Genomic DNA, 9,300 nt, shown 5'->3' with positions numbered 1-9,300 from the left:
CCAAACCAGTAGAAGAAACAAATAATAAATACCAAAGCAGAAATAATGAAATTGAAACTAAAATAAAAACAATCCCAAAGATCAATGAAACAAAGCTGGTTCTTCAAAAATATCAATAAAAGAGACAAACCCCAGCCAGGCTCACAAAAGGAAAAAAGGAGAAAAGCACAAAATAAACAGTATCATAAATGAAAGAGGAGAAATCACAACGGACACAGAAGAAATCAAAAGAATAATCAGTAACTACATGAACAGTTATAGTGGAAACAAGTTCAACAATCTAGAGGAGATGGACAAATTCCTCCAACTCTACAATCACACAAAGCTAGATAAAGAAGTAGAACACCTAAACAGACCAATTACAAGCAGCAAATTTGAAATGATAATCAAAAACCTCCCAAAAAACAAAAGCCCAGGACCTGATGGATTTACAAATGAATTCCACCAAACATTCAGAGAGAAATTAGTGCCTATCCTTCACAAAATCTTCCAAAAAAATTGAGAAGGAAGGGACAATACCAAACACGTTCTATGAAGCCAACATTACAATATTACCAAAACCGAACAAGGACAAGACAAAAAAGGATCTGGGGCACATTGGATAGACGGCACCAATGGTCAGATCAGATCCAATCAGGTAGCCCAGTCTGGAGACATCTGAATTCTCAGACTAAAAACACTATCAGTGACACCTCCTGTAGTTAGGTGTCTAGTCCTGGAAAGGCCTTGCTGGAAATCAGCATGCAAACTCTATAGCAGGTGTTACATCTGCAGCATGTGTAGGAAGACCCCTCCCTAACTTCCAGCTCCCCCAGCACAGCAGCCAGGTGCAATGGGGCATGACCAGCTCCATTGCAGAAGGGGCTCCTTGCACCAGAGTGGTTTTTGGTACATGCCAGTCAGGTTTGAACCTGGCCAGTGCCATTTAATGGCAGCACAGCCTGCCTGCCTGGCTCTTCTGCAGAGCCCACTTTGGCACAAGACCACACAACCTCAGGGTAGATAGGGTTTCACATGCTGGTAGGGGTTCTGTTTTAAAGAAGATGTGACATTGTAAAAGGAGCAGTCAGATTTTATCTCATGCAGGAGCCAATCAAATGTTGAAATGGTGTCAATTTTGAAGATGCACCAATCCAGTATGAAAGGGGGATAACACTGAAGGAAGTATAAGCTGGGACAGTAGCTGGTTTCATGTGTTGATTGGGAGACTCCATTTGGACACTCATTTACTGAGACCTTCATTCATCAAAACCTTCATTCATTGCAGACCTTTGCATCTGATCTCTCCTTGGAAACACTGCTTGATATTTGCTTCCGCCTCTAACTCTGCTCCCACATTGCCTGTTGACTGGTGTCCCTGTCCTATGCGTAGCATCTCTGAAAAGCTGTAAATTGGTGCCTGGTCCTCTAACACCACTTGTGAAAAGAGCTGTCTCCTGTCGGCCTATGTTTGGAATCTTTAAAGAGTGTAACACCGATGCCTGATCTTCCACATCCCCGCCTGCTGACTGGCACTGCAGGCATGTGCACCACCACCTCTAATCAGCAGCTTCTGATCTTCCAACACCACTGCTCACTGCCGCCCCTTCCTCCAGAATTCCTGACACAACATCTTGGTGCACTTGCATCTGACACTGTCCAGTCCAGCTTCAGATTTCTGCCTCAGCACCTCCTATTAAAACAATGTGGCTGCTTGCACTGGGAGTGGCAAATAGTGAAAAGCTTGTGGTCTCTGCTGCTTTCAGAGCAGGCTACACATACTGGGATAGTGGAGTGGGAAATCACTGCTGCCACTCAGTCTCCGGCACCTTTGCTTAGGCAGCAGGCTGCAGGAAAGCCTCTAGGCCCCTCTGACTTTAGGGACCTTGCATCCCTGTTGCACTGTGACTACCGCCAGCTGCCACCATGAGTCGGGTTCTGGTTCATCACTTATTGCTGTGCACTACCTCCAGGCTCTGATTGACAGGACGGGGCCATCCTTCATAAGCAGCTTTGGTTTGGACTACTAGACGCTGTGGGCACTCTTTGGGGTAAGACAGCCAACCATCCGTGGCCTTAGAAACGTTCCTTTTCCCCAATTCCCCCTCATTGCACCCTGAGCCTGACTTGTGTCTTGTAGTTGTGAGCACATAGATGAGGACCCACAGACTGTGTCATCCCCTCAGCTTTACATGGTTTCACATGGACACACAGTCTTGACTGCTGTGACCAGAGCTGCTTAGCCACACTGACTTGGAGGACTGAGGAAAGCTACACTCCCATTCTTGACTCATTATGGCAATAAGCAATGATATTGTTTACGCTTCTAAGTTAGGGAGTGATTTGATTCACTCAGTATATATATATATCAAGTACCAGCTGTGTTAACTGAAAATCACATCCTGTTTGAAGCACCCTGACAGTGTATGCTTTAACTCAGAAGCACTTCCAAGGGCCAGATGTCTCTTCCACAGGGCTCCCAGTGACTCCTCTAAGGCACTACTCACCAGGGCTTCAATTTCAGGTTGAACCAAGTCTCTTCCAAGGCTGAATTAGGTCTTCAGGTCTTCTGAGCCCAGAAAGCTCCCAAGGGATTCCTGAGTCCTCTTAGTGGAGAGGTCCACCCCCCATTGGCACTAAAGAACTCAAGCCATCTTGGTGGCTAATAAATTATTATTGGTATTTGATTCACAGAAGCCTTATCAGGTTTGTGTCTGAGGGGCAAAAACTAAAACACAGAAAGTAAAAATTCTAGTCAGGATGCCTACCCCTGTGTAACACCCTGATGCTCAGCAGGAACTTGGAAATATCAGAATTGGGAGGGCCTGTTCCACAGTGTGAGCTGAGAAATCAGGGCAATGGTTCTTGATGAACCCCAGCAGAGAACATTGGGAAAGGTTTCCTGATACAAACAGCTAAACTAACTCCTGACACAAGGTTAATTGAAGAGAAAAATATGGACATTCCAGACAGAAGTAGCACATTCTGGAAAAAGTTGAAGGAATATGTAGTTTAGTACAACTGAGTAAGTAGTTACAGAGAAGGTAAGATTGCTAGGAGAGAATAGAGTCATACTGAAAAACCCTTGATGTCATGCTAAGATGCGGGGACTGCTTCTAAAGACAATAAGAGGGGCCTCCCCTGTGGCGCAACGGTTGAGCGATGGGTTGCGAAGCTGCCCGCAGCCTCTTAAGCGCTGGTTCAATTCTTGGCCTAATTCTTTTCTAGGCATCTCTACCAACTTGGAAGGCACTCTGGGAAACTATCAAGAATTTACAGCAAACAAAAGTTCAATCGAGATAAAATCATCTTCACAATTGCAGGAAAGAGGCCTTCCCTCACAGCACAAAGGATTAAATCTCAGCATTATGAAGCTGTTTGCAGCACAGAGTTAGATCCCTGGCCAGGGAGCTGCCCACATGGCACGACAGACCTCTCCTGTCTCGCCCGCTGCTCCCCTCAGCAGTGTATTTCAGTCAATCTGCCTGTTCTGCTCCTGACTCTGTCCCTGGTGAATCCTCTCACCACCCACACCTCGGGCTTGTACCCCAGCTCTTGTATGCATAAATACATATCTTAAAAAATAAGAGAACACTATGTGCATAATTTTGACAAAAAATATCCATAAGGTACACATATCAAAAAGCAAGAAGCAACAAGTGTTGGTGGGGATATGGAGTCAAAAGAACACTTTTTCACTGTTGGTGTTGGTAGTCTGGTGTCGCTCCTATGGAAAACAGTATGGAGTTTTCTCAAAAGACAAAAGTTGATCTGCCACGTGACCCAGCAATCCTACTCCTAGGTTTCTACTGCTGAAATACAAAAACACTAATTTGAAAGGAAACTTGCTCTCCCATGTTTATTGCTGCACTATTTACAATAACCAAGATGTGGGGACAACTTAAGTGCCCAATCAGATAAATGGATCAAGAATATGTGATGTGTATACACAATGGAATACTACTCAGCAATGAAAATAGATAAACTCATGTCATTTATAGCAACATGGATGGAACTAAAAGGCATTATGCGGAGTGAAATAAGTCACTAGGTAAAAGACAATACCAGGTAGCATCACTTGTACGTGGACTATAGAGAAAGCAAATAAAGGAACCTCAAACTTTAAAAATAACCCTTGCCCCTGGTCACAGAACTGAGGTCCCCAAGGGGAAGAAGAATAGGGAGGGGTGAGAGAGATGCGGGAGAAAGCACAATGGCTATGGGGGCAGACTGCGGGTGTTTTTGCAGTGGGTGCACTTTGGTGACTGCACATAGGGCACAGAGACCTTACAAAATACTAACACTGGTGGTAACACATCTTACTCAATTACATTTTAAAATATTATTTTTTATTTGACTCCTTGAACAAAAATAACATATGGGGTAAGGGAGAAAGGATTTTGAGTGGGAATTGCAGAAGGGTCCTACACCCAGAAGTAACATAAATCCCAAATAAATAATTAAACAGTACACCTCGAGCAACTTGAGAAATAAAACAAAGAATAACTAAAATAAATAAAAGAAGGGAAATTATTTAAATTGGAGCAGAAATAAATGAAACACAAGTCAAAAAGCCAAAACAAAGATCCATGAACTAAGAGTTACTTCTTCAATAAACAGCATTGATAAATCTTTAGCTAGGCTAACAATGGAAGCAAGAGAAAATGTATGAATAGAATTAGAAAAAAATGGAAATTACTACAGCAGAAGAAGAATACAAAGAATAATACAAAGCAGAGAAATACAAAGGTCCTTAGAGCACTGTGACTGACTATGCTAGCAAATTCAATAATCTTTTTTTCTTTTTCTCCAAAGATTTATTTATTTATGCTTACAAGAACTGGGGTACAGGCCAGAGGCAGAGGAGGGTGAGAGGATTCACCAGAGACAGAATGGGGAGCAGAACAAGCAGACTGACAAAATATACCACTAAGGGGAGCAGCGGGTGAGACAGGAGAGGTCTGCCGTGCCATGTGGGTAGCTCCGAGGCTGGCAGGGATCGAACAGGCACTGCAGAGGCTGTGGACAGCTTCACAGCGCTGTGCTCAACTGCCTGCACCACCATAGAGTCCCTGCATAGATCTTTAACTTCTTTTATTAGGTTCATTCCCAAGTATTTCATTTTTTTTTTGTTTCAATTACATAAGGGATGGTTTTCTTGATTTCTTCTTCTGCAGATTGATTGTGTATAGAAAGGCTACTGATTTTTGAGTGTTGATTTGGAATCCTGCCACTTTACTGAACTGGTTGATTATTTTGAGTAGTTTTTCTGTGGAGTTTTTAGGGTTCTCGGTGTATATTATCATATTGTCTGCAAATAGTGATAGTTTTGCTTCTTCTTTCCACATCTGCATTCCTTGTATGTTTAGACATAGGTATTGACACTGATTTGGACTGTGAGGCACTTCTAAAATTAAGCCAACAGATTAAAATACAGCAAAAAAAAAAAAACTCAATGTGGCTGATGATGTAAACCTTTATGACATCGCACGTGACATTTGTCATTTGAAGTATTTTGAAATATTGCTTAAAACAAAGTTTCCCTAGTCAACCTGTTTGCATCTATTTCCTGATGGAGAGTGAGAAAATGTTCCCATGTAAAAAGGCAAGGGGACAGTCAACATGTACTGTTCTTTAGAATGTTCTTGTTTTAGGACTGGTTTGGGTCAGTCAACAGCATTCTTCCCATAAGCAAAACTGTGTCAGGAGCTCAAGACACAGGAGGGAATTCCATTCTAGCATGAAATTCTGAAAACATGTTAGTATGATTTAGGTGCAGATGACACTGTGAAGGGAGGAGAGGATGTGGTTCAGGAAGAAATGTGCAGCACCTGCCTGCAAGGCGGTCAGAAGTGACATGTGGGTTGGAGGAAAGCAAGGTCAGAGAGCTGGTAGGCGCAGACTGGGGATTCTGCAAGAACAAGAGCAAATGCCCCAGGTGGTAACAGGATGTGGCAGAAAGAAGGACACCCAAATATCCCAAAATAGATGACAGGATCAAGAAGATGTGGTGCATATACACAATGGAATATGACTCAGCAATCAAAAAAGATAAACTCATGCAATTTGCAGCAACACGGATGGAGCTGGAAGGGGTCATGCTTGGGCAAAATAAGCCAGAAAGAAAAAGAAAAATACCAGATGATCTCACGCATAGCAAGAATTTATAAACCTAAATAAGGGACCAGGAAATACTAATTATAATAAAGTAAAAATCACAATCAACAGCAACTACAAGCCAGAGACACACTACCGTGTGGGGGAGGAGGGAGTAGGATCACACAAGGGGGGTGGGAATTATACGGGGACTATAACCAAGGTGAAAATGCACACATTGGCAAAAATGAAAAATGAGGTAAAAATACATAAAATTCAAAACTAAAAAGAAGGGCAGCTCACCCAGCAGGGCTGGACAGGGAGGGGAGGCGGGTGGGGGCAGGGCTGAGGCCAGCGGGGCAGGGAAGCCTGTGCAAAGGGGTTTTGGGGAAGTGTCAAGCCCAGTAGGGCCACGGGAAGGCGTGAGGCCAGCGAGCGGATGATCTGATTGATGCTCTCGCTCTTCCCTGGGTGTGGGGGAGGTTGAAGGAAGGGGGGAACCAGTGCGGGGCCGCAGCCCTGGCCCGTGACGCGCAGCATCCCAGGCTGGTGGGGGCATCGTGGGTTCTCAGAGGCGAGAGGGATGCGGAGCCTCCGTGGGGTTTGCAGCCCCTGAGGCTGAGGCGGGCGTGGACACAGGCGGCTGGAGAGCGCGGACTCCCCCGAGGCGGCCGTGGAGGTTGGGGGAAAGATGGGAACGGGCCCGCGAGTCCGCCCCAGACACGGGAGAGGCCGCGACCTCTCTGTGCGGCAGCCGGGAGCAGCCGCAGTCGCAGCAGGAGCAGCTCGGCCTCTCCTGGCCGCTGCTGGGTCAGGTCCCCGGGGGCGGGCCCGCGGGAACCTGCCCTGGGCGTCCTGTCCCCCGAGAGGTTGACACCCTCCGCCCTCCAGGCCTGGGACACATGGCGCTGGGGCCACCGACCGACCCCTGAGCCCAGGCTCTGAGCCTCGGGGCTCTGGCGGCGCCCCCGGCTGCTCAGGGGAGACCTGGTCCTCAGCGGATGCTGTGCGTGAGTGATCAGGGTTGGCCTGGCGGGGGGAACCTGCAGCCTGAGCAGCAGCGGACCCCACTGCTCACGCGAACCCACCACTTCCAGAAGCCAGGCCTTACCCCGCGGGGCGCAGGGCCACAGCATCTGGACCTGGCCTTTGCCAACCTCTGCTCCCCGACCCCGAGTTCGAGCAAAAAGCAGTTTTTTTTTTTAAGTCTTTTTTTTTAAAAGATATATTTATACAAGAAGCGAGGTACAGGCCAGAGGTGTGAGGGTGAGAGGATTCCCCAGAGACAGAGCGGGGAGCAGAACAGGCAGACTGATGAAATACACTGCTGAGGGGCGCAGCGGGCGGGAAAGGAGAGGTCTGCTCGCCTCCCTGGCGGGCCGGGAATCGAACCGGTGCTGCAGAGGTGCGGACAGCTCCACAGCGCTGCGCTCAACCCGCTGCGCCAACGGGAGCCCGAGACGCAGATATTTCCAAGCCAGAAATCTCGGGGGGAGCTGACCAGCCCCAGCTGCCCCCAGCCCCGGCTGAGTCAGGTCAGCGGGTGTCCCCACAGTGCAGGGGGGGCGGACACCCCCTCCAGGACACGCTTTACAGCCTCTGCCGCCCTGGGAGCCGCCCCGGCCTCCAGCCTGCGAGGACGCCGAGGGGCACACGCAGCTCGTGGGCCAAACGGGGGGACCATGTCCCAGAGAGTTTTCAGTGTCGGGGTGTGAAGAGCGGACTCTGTCGCGTCTCATGCTCCCAACATGGTGTCGTTTATTGTGCCCGTGGATGTGTCGTGTCCTGTGAGACGCATCAGGGTTTGAGGGGGACTGTGCGGAGAGACCCTAAAAGCCGAAACCTGGGACAGGTGCTCGCGACAGAGGACACGGCCTCGCCAGCGCCCCGCGGGCTTCTGGACCGGGGTGGAGTCCAGTCTCCAGGGCGTCTGTCCACACACCTCTTGGCGGGTGCTGTCCCGTGAAGGCTGAATGGCCCCCGGGTGCCCTCTGCCGGGGGCGTGGCCTCTGCTCTGACGCCACAAAGAGCTCTGTGACGTCACCCGCGGAGCCTACTTAAGCCCCAGAGCGGCCCGCGGCGGTGTAGGTAGAGCGAGGAGTGTTGGGATCGTGACGGTGGTCTCGGAGGGAGAGAGGCGTGTTGGTGGATTGGATTGCTTTTGCTTTATTTCTTATTCAGTTATTTATTTTAGCTATTTTTTATTTAATTTATTTTTATTTATTTTTATTTCTTTGTTTTTATTTACTTTTATTGTTTGATTTGCTTATTTTTTCTTTTAATTTTTCTTTGTTTTTGTTTTTCATTTTTTTTTTCATTTCCCCCGTTTTCCCTCGTGTTGTTATTTTTGTGTGTGTTTTTACCCCTTTGTGGTTTGCCTGATTTTTTTCATTTTAGTTGTTAGTTTGTAATTGTTTGTTCGCTTGTGGTTTGTTTTGTCTGTGTTCTTGTTAACTTTAGTGGTTAGTTTGTTATTGGTTTTTTAATTATATTTTTAAATATTTATCTGTTAATTTTTTGGTTGTGTGTTTTCATTTTTGGGTGCGTAGTTAGTATTAGTATTCTAGTTAAGTTAGCATAGTTAGTATTTCTGGTAAAGGTAAGTTAGCATCCTTACTGTTTCGGTAGAGGAGTCAGCGCGCGGGAGCATTTAGTTAGTTTCGGGGATCCTTTTCACGTACTACTAGCTCTAGGCTAATAGTGCACTTGTTAATCGGGTAGCGGAGCTAGTGCCGAGGGCTCTAGACAGCCAGGGCCTGCGAGCTTAGGAGCGGGTCCGCCCTCACTGCCCTGATGTGCCCGTCTGCCAAGGGAATGGCCCTGAGACAGTATGTGATGCTCCGCACGCTGGGGGAGGGCACACCCGCCAAGGTCAAGCTGGCGCGGCACCTGCCGACGGGCACGGAGGTGGCCATAAAGGTCATCCCAAAGTCCGGCACGCCTCAGAGGTTCCTGGCCTGCGAGGTGGCCTGCATGAAAGTCCTTCAGCACCGGAACTTTCTCCAGCTCTTCCAGGTGGTGGACACCGAGGATGAGGGGCTGCTGGTCCTGGAGTGCGCGCAGGGGGGTGACCTGCAGCACTACCTGTTGAAGCATGGGCGCCTGGGGGAGATGGAGGCGCGCCGCCTCTTCCAGCAGATCCTCGCCACGCTCAGCCACTGCCATGCCCGGGCGTGGCACACCGGGACCTGAAGCCGGAGAACCTGCTCCTGGACTAGCACCGAA

This window comes from Talpa occidentalis, unplaced genomic scaffold, assembly GCF_014898055.3.
Source record: "Talpa occidentalis isolate TD23 unplaced genomic scaffold, MPIMG_talOcc4v2.1 talOcc4.18, whole genome shotgun sequence".
In the NCBI taxonomy this organism is placed as follows: Eukaryota; Metazoa; Chordata; class Mammalia; order Eulipotyphla; family Talpidae; genus Talpa; species Talpa occidentalis.
The sequence above is the reverse complement of the archived record's forward strand: the minus strand, read 5'-3'. Positions refer to the sequence as shown.